This window comes from Salvelinus alpinus, chromosome 20 (genome assembly GCF_045679555.1).
Source record: "Salvelinus alpinus chromosome 20, SLU_Salpinus.1, whole genome shotgun sequence".
NCBI lineage: Eukaryota > Metazoa > Chordata > Actinopteri > Salmoniformes > Salmonidae > Salvelinus > Salvelinus alpinus.
Window position 1 is genome coordinate 17,438,698 of NC_092105.1, and position 15,728 is coordinate 17,454,425.

Genomic DNA, 15,728 nt, shown 5'->3' on the forward strand with positions numbered 1-15,728 from the left:
TAAACCGTGACTTTCCCCTGCGCTCCTGTGAGCAGCCTGTAACGAGTTTCCCCCGTTGGACATGATAGGCAGGGCCGGATCTAGCATTTTGGGGGCACTAAGCAAGATTTGTTTTCCCTCCACCCCGAGGAAAATAACATTTTGTGGCCCCCCTCTTGAGAGCTGAGATAACATTTTAAGTTAATTTCCTGCAATTCTACACATTTTTCCATGTATGTACACAGCAAAATGGCCAGTGTTCATTTTTCAGTGTAACATGTTTTGTGTTGATTCAGGATTCACTCTGTTAGAGTGAAATTAACACTTAGTGATGTAAAATAACCCCAGTGTTGTTAATAACCAGAAATGATTTACACTGTGGAGAGTCACATCAAAACCACACCCATCGTTATCATATTTTCCAGCATGCTATTTATTTAACTAAGTCAGTTACAGTTCTCAATTGCTTAGACAATTCCTGGAACAACTCACCATTTTCTCAAATCTTCACACACAATTTTAAAAACTCACACCCAATGGTACAAACAGCTAACTTCTGTGTCCCAATTCAAACTTTGCCCTCAAACACACACAAGCTGTCAAAAACACAGACTACATGACTGGTTGCTACACACTGAAGGGATTAATTCAAAACACTGCTACCAACATCTTTAGAATAAGATTTCAGATAAATAACTTGGAACTTGGTAAAATCACAGCACTGACAATCCAGATAACCCTTTCAGGAACACCCTGGCGAGAGAAATTCAAAACAGTACTGTAATAAATGCCTTACATTAGTGGATAAGGGAATACTACTGTATATGCTGTTTTGGTCAAAAACCTGACCTTTGAAATGTCACACTGACAAAACATGTAAGGAAGAGTCCATGCACAATAGAATACCCATTTTCCAAAAGCTTTATTTCCAAATACAGAAAATGTACAGGTTACTCAGCATCAGTGTTCTCGTCATCTCGTCTCAGGTCTGGGTCAGGCCATAATATCTCATCAACGTCACACATTATGTTTCTACTTGCCAGACAGCGTGGGGAAAATGCCTTAGAAAACCCTGGATAGACTCCACAGACACATCACCACAGGCGTCCACCATTGCCTCCAGGAGGTTTTGCTGTGCGTAGGGGTTGCTGTCATACACTCTCCACCACCATGCTGAGAAAAATTCCTCAATCGGATTCAGAAATGGGGAATATGCTGGCAAAAAAAGAATGGTGAACCTGGGGTGGTCATTGAACTAGGTGCGAACCAGAGGAGACGATGGGAACTCACATTATCCCAGATGACAGCATATTGGGCTTGCTCTGGTTGCCCTGGCTCCCTATCCTGTTGAAGAATGTTATTGCGAAGCTGATCTAGAAGTTGAAGGAGTTGTGCCGTATTGTATGGACTCACTTTGACATGGCGGTGGAGGACGCCACGATTGCTGATGGCTGCACATAGGGTGACTTTGCCTCCCCTCTGGCCAGGAACTTGTATGATGGCACGGTGACCAATGATGTTGCGCCCCCTTTTGTTAGGTTGAACCCTGCCTCGTCGATGAAGATGTACTCCTGTGGGTCAGCCATGGCATCCAGTTCAAAGATTCTCTACAGAAGTAAAAAAAAAAATTTTTTTTTACTGTACTACAAATACAGTACTGTGGTGTACTACTGTACTGGAATGAAAGATTGTGTACTGCAGTTACTGTAACACATTACTATAAAGTACCGTATTGATATGCTGGAGAGATGGGTCATACTCTACAGATTGTAAAAATTCTATAGCAATTACCTGCACATATTGGAATCGTTGCTCCTTAACTCTGAATTCCTTTCAAAAGGCACACAGTACAGCTGCTTTGTCCTTATGTGGTTCTTTTTAACGATCCGGTCAATGGTGGACATGCTGATGCTGTCAATTCCTTGGAAGACTACCTGGTCTTCAACTATTTGGGTTTGAATTTCCCTCAAACGGATGGCATTATTGGCAATCACCATATTTTCCAGGGCAGTCTCCTGCTCAGCTGTGATAAGTCTCCACCTACCTCCAATACCTCTCAGTTCTGCATAAATGTAATTTGACCATTACTGACCTATGGTCAGCCATTACTGTGGTTAAAAACTACACTGAGATTCAGTCTATATGCACTACAACATTACATGGATCACAGTAACAACAAGACAAATAACCTGTTTACCCTTCTGAAAGTATGGACAATGGATGCAACTGTGTAACGGCTTAGGTTGGGTTGCGCTAGCAGTCCAGGTTCTCTCATAGTCCTCCCATATATGAGCACATGATGAACTAGGGTGGCACGGATTTCATCTGAGATTACTTGTCTTTGTTGTTGTTGTCCTCTTTCTCTCTGTTGTCTTGCAACTTCGGCATTGTTAGGATCCATTGTTACGAAGCACACGGACATGACTCTAGGCTCCATTTATTGATCCTGCAATTCTGATTGGGGTGTTAACCATTTTGAGGCTTAGTGTTTCCACCTGGAGAAAGGTGTGCTCTTTGAGTTTAGGTTGTAATGACTTGAGTTAATTATGAGTTAATTATATTGAGAGCATGTGTTTGGTGAAGGAATATATAGTGGAATTAATGATTTATTTGGCCACTTTTGTGTAAGGTTTTGCAGAAAGAGTTTTGAATATTGAAACGTGTGGACCGTTATGGGAAATCTGTGTGTGTTTTTGGTAATGACGTAAGGGTATGGGTTTTTGTGCTAAAATAACCAGTTTTCGTGTGTAAGCAATCGAGAAAAACTGTAAGGACAAATTCTTATTTACAATGACGGCCTACCCCGGCCAAACCCTTACACGTGCGCCGCCCTATGGGATTCCCAATCACGGCCGGTTGTGATACAGCCTGGAATCGAACCAGGGTCTGTAGTGATGCCTCTAGCACTGCGATGCAGACCGCTGCGCCACTATAGAGCCCATGCTATGCAGGGAGTTTTTTAGTATTGTTTTTCATACAGTTGAAGTTGGAAGTTTACATACACTTAGGTTGTAGTCATTAAAACACATTTTTCAACCACTCCACAAATTTCTTGTTAACTAACTATAGTTTTGGCAAACGCCTGAAGGTACCACGTTCATCTGTACAAACAATAGTACGCAAGTATAAACACCATGGGACCATGCAGTCGTCATACCGCTCAGGAAGGAGATGTGTTCTGTCTCCTAGAGATGAACGTATTTTGGTGCGAGAAGTGCAAATCCAACCCTGAACAACAGCAAAGGACCTTGTGAAGATGCTGGAGGAAACAGGTACAAAAGTATCTATATCCACAGTAAAACGAGTCCTATATCGACATAACCTGAAAAGCCGTAAACAAGGAAAAATCCACTGCTCCAAAACCGCCATAAAAAAGCCAGACTACGGTTTGCAACTGCACATGGGGACAAAGATCGTACTTTTTGGAGAAATGTCCTCTGGTCTGATGAAACAAAAATAGAACTGTTTGGCCATAATGACCATCATTATGTTTGGAGGAAAAAGGGGGAGGCTTGCAAGCCGAAGAACACCATCCCAACCGTGAAGCACGGGGGTGGCAGCATCATGTTGTGGGGGTGCTTTGCTGCAGGAGGGACGGGTGCAATTCACAAAATAGATGGCATCATGAGGCAGGAAAATTATGTGAATATATTGAAGCAACATCTCAAGACATCAGTCAGGAAGTTAAAGCTTGGTTGCAAATGGGTCTTCCAAATGGACAATGACCCCAAGCATACTTCCAAAGTTGTGGTAAAATGGCTTAAGGACAACAGTCAAGGTATTGGAGTAGCCAACAAAGCCCTGACCTCAATCCCATAGAACATTTGTGGGCAGAACTGAAAAAGCATTTGCGAGCAAGGAGGCCTACAAACCTGGCTCAGGTACACCAGCTCTGTCAGGAGGAATGGGCCAAACTTCACCCAACTTATTATGGGAAGCTTGTGGAAGGCTACCCAATACTTTTGACCCAAGTTAAAAAACTTAAAGGCAATGCTACCAAATAGTAATTGAGTGTATGTAAACTTCTGACCCACTGGGAATGTGATGAAATAAATCATTCTCTACTATTATTCTGACATTTCACATTCTTAAAATAAAGTGGTGATCCTAACTGACCAAAAAAAACAGGGATTTTTTACTTGGTTTGAATGTCAGAAATTGTGAAAATCTGAGTTTAAATGTATTTAGATAAGGTGTATGTCAACTTCTGACTTCAACTGTATCTGTGTTTTTGCATATGAATTGATTGATTAATATTAAGCTACACAAAGATAAATATCATAAATGTCTCTAAACTTATCCAATCAGCTAGTTAGATTTATTGCACCCATCACATAAATTGTTGTTCCGGTTTAAATGGTATAGGTATTCTCCTTTTCCAGATTTCCTAACCCTGGTAGTCATTCTGCAACCTGCAAATGCAGGTTGCAGATGAACACAAATTCCAACTGTTGGATATCCCAACTCTGTCTGAAAAGGAATTACACATCAACTTTGCCAGCTAGCATAATGTGACTTGCAGACCTGATCTGGCCTGTCATTTGTAAACCAGGATTTTCCTAACACCATTCTGGTAGGGTAAAACTAGGCCATGAAAGTAAGGTCTTATGATATATGTAATGTATTGTCATAAAGTAACATTTTTAATGATAACATTCACCTAGGTACTCATTTGATGAAAGCCACAGGTCTTTAAAAGGAAAGCATTCAACAACCATGTCTCTGTCACTAACAAATACAGTCATGGGTGGTAACTCTACAATTCACTCGAAAAGAAAAGGTACCATGTGAAATAAGCAAATGAGGCTTTACACCATATAATGTTAAAACGACACCCAAAATCACTTACTGTAACAGTTTTTTTGCATAACATTAATAGGAGTTAACTCTAGATTAACACTAGTTTTGAATTGAAATAACGCTGTGAGTGTTAGTTACCCCACAGTGTTAAATTTGATGGCTAATGCAGTGTTTTACACTGTGAAGTGTTACATTAACACTCTAAATGTATAACACTACAATCACAGTACTTTATACACTATAGAATGGGACCATATGTTATCTAAGGTAGTGGTAAAACACTGACAAATGTACTGTGCAGAGAAAACTTTGCAGTTTTAAAGCATGTTTTCTGCAGTTCTACACATTTTGCCATGGGGCAGAGAGAAAATGTTGCAATTTTATAACAAATTTCATGCAATTCTACTTCTTTTGCCATGGGGCAAAGAGAAAAATGTATCCAGTTTTACAGCACATTTAGTTCAACTCTACCCCTTTTGCCATGTGGTGGAGATAATTATTTTCAGTTTTAAAGTACATTTCCTTCTATTCTAGACATTTGCCATAACTTATGCAATGTTAATGATATCTGAGTGAGTGTGACTAACAAAATCAATGGGGACTCCATGGAGGTCAGGGCCTCTGGGCACATGCCCTGTGTACCCTGTCGGTAGTATGCCAAGATTACTACTAAGTTTAGATTAATTTACCAATCTATCTAGCAACCTTAAAATTGTTAGCTGACATGGCTAATTGAGTGACTGTCAGTGATGACATAAGAGAAAAATTGCTGATAAAGAACCAAATTCGAACTTGCATCTTCAGTATTCTAGTATTCTAACTCTCAATAGTAAGTTGAGACCCCGACTTATGTTGCTTATGCCTGAAGCTGGCCCTGGTGATAGGGATGAACCAGGTAATCAACATTTATTGGAGGACAAGTTGCCACAGGCCTACAACCTAAATAGCCCATACTGCCATACCTGCCCAATACCCAGGCCCATGACCCAGCCACATTCAGTCATTAGTCAGTGCTTAGCTTTTATGTAAAGATAGACAGCTTAATCTTTTATTGAAGAGATATAACACAAAGTGGCTTGGTTATTGACTGTCTGTTGTGGATAGTAGATTGTGTGCCAGTAATAATCTATTATTAATGAACGCCTACATTTTGGTCCCCAGATGTTCCTGAGTCCCAGTGATGCATTAGTTTAATATAGTAAACTTAAACTGAAACTAAAATGAGAACTAATCATGAAAAAACGAATTAGTAAACTGAAATAAAATGATTAACAAATAAACCCATTTGAAAAAACGAAAACTATTGTGGAACTATTATCTTTGACTCCAAAACTAAGCTTTTGGGAAGTTTTCAAGCAAATTAATTTGGTGGGAATAAATGTGACCAGTAAATAAATAGCTGTGATTCAAATAGGCCTAGCTTGTACATCACTAACACTAGCTATAACATGCAAACAATTGTCTAGGTAGCTAACTTGATTCTTCTTACATGCACTACTAAAGTTACAGTTTTTATCAATTGCATAAACACAAAACTTGTTCCTGTCGCACAAAAACCCATTCCTTTAAGTCATTCCCAAAAACACACACACGTTTCCCTTTCACCGTAAACACTATTCACCTGTTTCCACACGTTTCAATATTCAAAACTCTTTCTGCAAAACCTTACACAAAAGTGGCCAAATAAATCATTCATTCCACTATATATTCCTTCACCAAACACATACTCTCAATATAATTAACTCAAGTCATTACAACCTAAACTCAAAGAGCACACCTTTCTCCAGGTGCAAACACTAAGCCTCAAAATGGTTAACACCCCAATCAGAATTGCAGGATCAATAAATGGAGCCTAGAGTCATGCCCATGTGCTTCGTAACAATGGATCCTAACAATGCCGAAGTTGCAAGACAACAGAGAGAAAGAGGACAACAACAACAACAACAAAGACAAGTAATCTCAGATGAAATCCGTGCCACCCTAGTTCATCATGTGCTCATACATGGGAGGACTATGAGAGAACCTGGACTGCTAGCGCAACCCAACCTGAACCGTTACACAGTTGCATCCATTGTCCATACTTTCAGAAGGGAAAACAGGCTATTTGTCTTGTTGTTATTGTGATCCATGTAATGTTGTAGTGCATATAGACTGAATCTCAGTGTAGTTTTTAACCACAGTAATGGCTAACCATAGGTCAGTAATGGTCAAATTAAATTTTTGCAGAACTGAGAGGTATTGGAGGTAGGTGGAGACTTATCACAGCTGAGCAGGAGACTGCCCTGGAGAATATGGTGATTGCCAATAATGCCATCCGTTTGAGGGAAATTCAAACCCAAATAGTTGAAGACCAGGTAGTCTTCCAAGGAATTGACAGCATCAGCATGTCCACCATTGACCGGATCGTTAAAAAGAACCACATAAGGACAAAGCAGCTGTACTGTGTGCCTTTTGAAAGGAATTCAAACAGAGTTATTAAGGAGCAACGATTCCAGTATGTGCAGGTAATTGCTATACTGTACAGAATTTACAGTATGTAGAGTATGGTCCATCTCTCCAGCATATCAATACAGTACTGTATAGTAATGTGTTACAGTAACTACAGTAACTGCAATACACAATCTTTCATTCCAGTACAGTAGTACACTACAGTACTGTATTTGTAGTACAGTAAAAAAAATAAAAAAAGTTTTCACTTCTGTAGAGAATCTTTGAACTGGATGCCATGGCTGACCCACAGGAGTACATCTTCATCGACGAGGCAGGGTTCAACCTAACAAAAGGGGGCGCAACATCATTGGTCACCGTGCCATCATACAAGTTCCTGGCCAGAGGGGAGGCAAAGTCACCCTATGTGCAGCCATCAGCAATCGTGGCGTCCCCCACCGCCATGTCAAAGTGAGTCCATACAACACGGCACAACTCCTTCAATTTCTAGATCAGCTTCGCAATAACATTCTTCAACAGGATGGGGAGCCAGGGCAACCAGAGAAAGCCCAATATGCTGTCATTTGGGATAACGTGAGTTCCCATCGTCTCCTCTGGTTCGCACCTAGTTCAATGACCACCCCAGGTTCACCATTCTTTTTTTGCCAGCATATTCCCCATTTCTGAATCCGATTGAGGATTTTTTCTCAGCATGGCGGTGGAGAGTGTGTGACAGCAACCCCTACGCACAGCAAAACCTCCTGGAGGCAATGGTGGACGCCTGTGGTGATGTGTCTGTGGAGTCTATCCAGGGTTTTCTAAAGCATTTTTCCCACACTGTCTGGCAAGAGCAAACATAATGTGTGACGTTGATGAGATACGGTGAGTTGTTCCAGGAATTGTGTCTAAGCAATTGAGAAAAGTTGTAAAAAGCCTTGAATTAATGTGAACATGGACGACCTTAGAGATCCTTTTTATGTCTCTATTTTGGTTTGGTCAAGGCGTGAGTTGGGGTGGGCATTCTATGTCTGGTGTTCTATGTTTTCTTTTTCTGTGTGTTTGGCCGGGTGTGGTTCTCAATCAGAGGCAGCTGTCTATCGTTGTCTCTGATTGAGAACCATACTTAGGTAGCCTTTTTCCACCTGTTTGTTGTGGGTAGTTGTTTTCTGTTTTGTGTTGTTGCACCAGACATAACTGTTTCGTTTCTTTCTCTCTCTTTGTTGTTTTTGTTGTTTCAGTGTTCAGGTTATTTATTAAATTATAATGAACACTTACCACGCTGCGTTTTGGTCACCTTCTTTCCAGGACAATCGTTACAGATAGAGAGTTTCCTTCCACCATATTGGTTTGCAATATAAATAAAAACTAATTTAAAAATACACAACTATAATAACCTTGACAAACACACTCCACATACACATCATGTGTTTATAATGGCTCAGACACACAGACACACACACACACACAGACTTGGCAAAGAGGTAAGAACTTGACTTGCTTTGGCGTGTGATGCAACTAGCTGAGTATTCATTAGTAACTCCTAGTAACAAACAGTGTTTTCACCAGTGATTAATGTGCTCAGGGATTCAGAACTGTGTGGACGCACGGAGGGTCTGTGTGTGTCTTTGTATGTGCGTCTAGGCCTACAGTTGAGAAATCTGAATGCATACAGATGTTTTCTACGGGGACATACATTTTTGCTGTGTAGAGGAGCAGTCCAAAATTGTCTCGTTATTGAATATCATGTCACCTCTCTATCTCCTTAGTGCATACATTTGTGGATTTCCAGTAACGTGTGTTACTAGTGTTGTTATCAGTAGAAGCCCTCCTGTGCAGGCCTTTCTAGGTATTGTATTTAGCTGATATCCTCCTCTCCAACCAGCTAACTTCTCACATTGACCAAATGCATTGTCTAAAAGTAATACATGTTTTAATGATTTAAATAGCAGTAATATTGTTTCTGAAGAACAGTCTGGCCTCAGTTCATCTGGAGTAAGTAGCCTTTAAACACTAATACAGAGTCATATATTATTCCAACACCTAAATGTAAAGTTAGGATTACAGTAATCTGATCCTAGATCTGTGGCTAAGGCGTAAGGGCAGCTTCTACTAGCAGCATGTGCTCTGTGCTGTGAAACTGATGCTCTCTGGTGGACAACCTGGGTGTTGTTGTGATCAGCTGCTTCTCTCCAACAACTTTCCCGACAGTTACTGTTGCTATGATTAACAGGGGCGTGTGAGCAGTCCCGGGAAAAGGGGAGACAGATCGGGCAAGCAAGGTGCTGAAACGAAAGCTAGCAATATGATAATATGATAATATGTAGCTAGCTAGATGACTAGCTATCTTAGATAGCTGGCTATGGTGAGAGGCAAACCATTTTACTGTAAAAATGAGTTTAATTAGGTTCTATTTATTTTACTTATACATTTAGAACAAAGACTTAGTGGCTTCTGGGTAGCCACTATCTGAAAAGCCTGTCAATATAATTAGCTACAACATTTTCATTTGATTCTGTTTCCAAGTCTGCCAGTGTGTCTTTCTGTCTGCCCGTCCACCTAGGATTTCCAGTACCAGGCTGGAGATTGGTGGTGGCCACTGGAGGGCAAGCAACGTTACTGAGCACACCTAGAAGCTCATCGGCATGAAGTTCATCTATACCAGCTGATACAAGTAGCCTAGCTAGCACAGAATGTTCCTGTAAAGTTCCTTAAAGGTTCTTAGAAAATAACTTTCACAGAACGTTTTGGCAACGTTGTGTGGAAGTAATTTGTTGAAGAATCAAAGGGGAACCTCTAAGGAGCGTTGCTCTTTTGTCAAGGTAGAAACACATTTTTCTGAGAATGTTCAAATAACCTCATAAAATAACGTTATTTCTTGGTGAATTCAACCTTTTCTGAAATGTTCCCCTGTGGTTGCCGTTTGGTTATTGAAAGGAAAAAAGTTCCGGGAACGTTACATAGCTAAGGACCATATTGGATCAAAAGGCTGAAAGAGAAGATAAAGTGTGTATGGAGGTAAGTACACATCATTTTGTAAATAGCTAAGTTGTTTTATTACCCCAAAAAATATTTGGTGGGAACTCTCCTTTACAATTTTATTACAAGACAAAGGGTCATGTGAAACCTTGAGCTGTTGTCAAGATGGCGTTGGAAGGGTTGCACAGGGAGAAATGTTTGGAGAACGGGAGCGATTGGAGAAGATGGTGGAAAAGGAAATAAGGAAGAAAGTGGAGCATATAATGCATAAACATGGAGTGGGGAACTACACGGGCCTTCTGAAAGATCTGGTGAAAGAGAAGATGATGGACAAGAAAAAAAGGAGCAGTGGAAATTTTGTTACGTTACAGCCTTATTCTAAAATGTATTAAATTGTTTTTTCCCCCTCATCAATCTACCCACAATACCCCATAATGACAAAGCAAAAACAGTTATGTTGAAATTTGTTTAAAAAATTCCCCAAAAAATTGTTACAAATATTATTTTATGTGGGAAGGGCACGACGTCTCATGATGATGGCTGCTGGGGAAAAAGGCCATGTGAGGATCCATGTCTGATTCAGCACACAGAGTCTATACCACACAAGCACTCGTGATCTTAATAGTACTCACTTACCCACTAGCCTGCCAGGCACTCACTCTCTGCCACCACTGTAGGAACAGAAAATTACATTAATATTCAATAGGAGCACTGAGACAAGCAGCCTGCTGACTGGAGGGAATTGGAGTCCACCGAGTTCCATCGACTTGTCTGGCCAAGAACCAGTCTGCTAACATTGCTAGCTAGTTGCTACCCCCCTTTCCTTCCCTATGCACATTAAAAGGGAACACTAGACCTAGTAGGAAACATCTCAAGGATGATCAATGGAAACAGGATGCACCTGAGCTAAATTTCGAGTCTCATAACAAAGGGTCTGAATACATAAAATTCAGTTTTGTCATTATGGGGTATTGTGTGAAGATTGAGGAGGAAAACAATTATTTAATCCATTTTAGAATAAGGCTGTAATGTAACAAAATATGTAAAAGTCAAGGGGTCTGAATACTTTCCGAATGTACTGTATATACAGGGCACATTTGTAAAACACACCTATGTCTCAGTGTGTCTTCCCTGTTCAAATATACAGTAGGTACATTTTTTTAAATGTATAAGTCAAAAAATGGATGTAGCAACTACTTATTGCCCCTTTTAATGCAACAATACTTCCTCCATTACCAAATAATTTTTCCTATTGATGAGTTCAGACAGCATCTAAGGATGAGATACTCTGTACTAAAGTCCAGACTATCAAACCTAGACTATAAATAGTTCAGACTCTCTGCAAATACAATGCAATGCTCTTTCCATTGAACATTGTCCTCAGTTGGTAGTCCAGAGAGGGCTTTCCCCCCCTACAAGTTAGAATAGTTTTCATTCCCACCTTGGCCACTTTAGATCCACTATTTTACAGTTATGCTCAGTCACTATATTTGCCACTACTTTATCATTCATTTACTTTTTATATTATGTGTATCCAAATATATGCTTTTATCTCCCTTCCAGAAACCACACACCTTCCTACCTACCACAACCATCCTACACTTAAAATTCCAACTGCTAAGCCTTCAGTCCAACCCCTCCATTCAAACACCTCGTGCCAGTGTGCTCCTGTTTTATCTGTGTAATAAATATCCAATACTGCAACCCTTTCCTTTTGATTCCATTACATTCTCACCGATGCGCCATGGTGGCAGTGTTACCCTGAACCAATTAAATATAACTCTACGGAAGTTGTTGCTATACTGCTAAAACTCTCCAGTCATGATTACCAGTGCTAATTTGTTTGCATCCACTAGTCATAGGTGAATAATGTATTTTGTAAAAAATAATTACAATACAGTAATACACTTGCTCTTCAGTAAAGTTCTAGCAATCTTATGCTGGAAACCATACTGAAAGAAACCTAGTTGCACGTTCCTTATGTAAATTATAACCCGTTTCTTGAACACCAGTGATTGTTTTTAGGACAAGAATGATTGTGTAAGCTTTAGACAATGTCTCTATCACAGGTCCCTGGGTTACAATATCACCTGTGATGGTTACATGTTCAGAGTAATTGGTATGGCATGAGCATGACAAGCCAATGAACTAATGATATCAATGTTATTTACTTTATACCTTACACAACTTTTTCCTGTTGATGGTGGGAAGGAAAACCTCAATACTCATTAAATGTAGGATTTTCAACCTTGTGAAGTAAGGTGCATCTTTAAAAGTATTGAGTCAAGCAAATATGGCGTACACAGTGTAACAGCACTGGAGGGGCACAGCAAGCAGGTGGGTTTCATCCATCTGTGGAGATCACTGGGTGGAGATACTCTGATTGGCGCAAACTGTCTGGAAGAGATGATGACCAGTTGTAAGCAAGCAGACTTTAGTGAACTAGCTATATACTCAACTCCTCTTAAAATTTGACCAAGACACATCACTTGTTGATCATGCTAAATGATACAGTAAAATGGGTTGCTAGCCAGTTAGCAGAACAAACTGTTGCCTCTCACCATAGCAATAGCTATCTAGATAGCTAGCTAGATATTAGCCATCATATTGTTAGCTTTTGTTTTATCACCCTGCTTGCCCGATCTGTCTCTCCTTTTCCCGAGAACAGGCTCTATGCATTATACCGCCTCCAACATTCTAATTTACTTCCTACCGGGTTGATGACTTCCGGTGCGATTTCCACTATTGTTTTTATCATTAGCTTACTAACTAACTGTTGTCGATGCATTTCTGACTGAAATAGTTTGCAATGACTAAGTTTAATTTACAGCCCCGCGAAGGAGGTGCTAATGAACATTGTTCAGTGCCTCTGTGTTCAGTTCCTTCCAAATGTAATGGTATTGTGAGCTTCCATAGTTTCCTGGTTGATGTAGTGCTCAGAAAAAGGTGGTTGGTGGCAGTACGTCGTGACAACTTTACTGTCACCAAACACACAAAGGTGTGTAGTACACATTTCGTCGAGAGTGACTTTGTTGAGGGAAAAATTGGGGGGGGCGACAATACCTAAAAAGAGGTGTTGTTCCTACTGTCTTCGCGTGGAACTGGCACATTCAAAAGAGACCTGGTGTTTGGGAAAGAAGACCGAAACCTCCTGCTCCGACTGGAGGAGGATGAAGAACAAGGTGCGCTGCCTAAGGACTGTGCAGTCTCTGATCCGGTCCAGACACATGATTACTGTGCAGTCCCTGAACCCGCAGCCCTGGACATGGCCCTAATGGCAAACCATGAGCACGTAAGAGAAATTGAGGAGCTTCGAGCCAAGCTGAAGAAACTGACCACCCAACACGGCTTTGGTCCACAGCGATTTGCTGGTTTTGACGAGGATATACGTTTTTACACAAGGTACAGTAATGATTTATTATTATTCAGCATTACTATTGTTTATTATTTACTATTAATTATTATTATCCCAAAGTCTATCTTACCTTTATTAAGAACGTGTTCATTGTTATTTAAAACTAGGCTAGCATATCTTAGCATAAGTAGGCACATTGAATGTATATTGTCTTTACATTAGTTTTCAGTTAACCTACAAAAATGCTCCCAGCTCGTTGCTGCAAATAAGATTTGGTTCTTAGTCCACTTCCCAGGTTAAATAACGGAACATTTAAAACAAATTCACTACTGTGATGATAGGTGCTGTGAATTACAGTACGAATTGCAGTAACAAGAAAAACAGGCTACAATAGCAGCTAGGTCATGTCTAGTGCTACTTGATGCTTAGAGAAGAGGCAATAATAGTAATTAGCTTTTTTGGTATTCAAATACTCTGGGTCCGTCTTTAGATTTGCAAGCTACACCCACCTGATATGCTACACCCACCTGGCCTTCTGGCACTTGATTGAGCAGGCAGCAGAGTCACAAGCACCAATCCATTTGAAACAAGTGTTACTCAAAGAAAACCGGTAAAGGACTAACTTCATAAAATACTTAAGAGAATATTATTTGATCTAACTGTAATTGTTAAACATTATTTACTTTTTGTTATGGACCAAATGTAAGGACTATATTGTACTAAAACTGTTTTCTTTGCGTTCAGACACTGCCATCAATCGACGAGTTCTTCTTGTTTATGACTCATTTGTTGCTGGGTCTAAAGCAGAAGGATTTGGCCCATTGGTTCAGCATACACCAATCAACAGTGAGCCGGATTATCATCTCTTGGGCCAACTTCCTCTACTGTCTGCTTGGATCAGCACAGATATGGACCCCAAGGAAACCATCAAAGCCCACCTGCCACCTGAGTTTAAGTACTATCCAGACACCCAGGTAGTGATCGACTGCACTGAACTCCGCTGCCAGACACCATCTTCACTACTACTGCAGAGTGAGGTGTTTTCTTCCTACAAGTCACACTGTACCTTTAAGGGCATGTTGGGAATGTCACCACATGGAGCTGTCACGTTTGTGTCATCGTTGTATGCTGGATCTGTGAGTGACAAGGAGATCTTCAAGCAGTCTGGAATTATTTCCTTACTCACCCCTGACATGGCCATTATAGTGGATAAGGGCTTTCTCGTAGATGACATTGTTCCGTGCAAGGTCTACCGGCCAGCCTTTCTGTCAAGATGCACACAGATGCCAGCGCATGAGGTTAGGGAGACCCAATCCATTGCCAGGCTGAGAGTGTATGTTGAAACAATGATCCGCAGAGTAAAGGAGCACAAGCTGTTTGACGCAGTCATCCCCCTGACCATCTCAGGCAGCATCAACCAATTATTTGCAGTGGCGTGCCTGTTGGTCAACTATCAAAACGGACCTTTGGTCAGAGTATGGGCCAAGCCAGTGTAAATGAACATGTGTTTATTTGCTATCAGCAAAATAATAATTTGTGTTGTAGTTTGTGTTGTAGTGAATATCAGTTTGTGTGGAGCTTGTATTGGCTTTAATTAGGCAATGAGTTTAGGGGTGGGGGCAAGAAATTAAGTAAACACAGAATAGCCAGAATGCAAGATTGAATACAATGTAGGATGTGTAATTGATTAACTGAACTGTTGAACATTTACCGAAATACATTTTTTCTACTGTAGTTTTCTTCACAAGAACATCAATACTTATTTTTCATGAAACCACTAAACTTGGCACCCATGCAGGGGATCCATTCAGGTGTGAGATAGACACTTCTGCAAGTAGTGGTAAAAATAAAAGTGGTCAACCTTGTCTCATAGTTTTTGAAACCTGTAGATCTTTATATATCCTTTCAACTAGGATGTCCTTCTGTGCACAGATGACAAAGTCACACCAGCTACAACCTGTGAGATTTGACCTTGCACCTATCAGAAGTAAGCATGAGATCTCTTCAACTTCGGCTCTCCATTCTGTATCTTCAGGTAAGGGCAGTCAACATAACTTGGTACATTTGGGCACTTGACCTCTAAGAGTCCAAAGTGTGGTCTCACACTGGGATCAAATGTGATGCCATCTGGAAAGGATCCTAACCATGGGGCATCTGGGTGCACTACGAAGACACACGGAAAGAAGTTCAC

The 15,728-nt window shown here is 40.5% G+C and overlaps 1 long non-coding RNA gene across 1 annotated transcript; it reads left to right on the forward strand.

Moving 5' to 3' along the window:
* The first annotated feature begins 12,918 nt into the window (after positions 1-12,918).
* Positions 12,919-15,409, forward strand: LOC139546385 (uncharacterized). Its single transcript, XR_011669215.1, has 3 exons — positions 12,919-13,584; positions 14,028-14,147; positions 14,282-15,409. It is a non-coding gene; the product is annotated as an uncharacterized lncRNA (long non-coding RNA).
* The last annotated feature ends 319 nt before the right edge of the window (positions 15,410-15,728 follow it).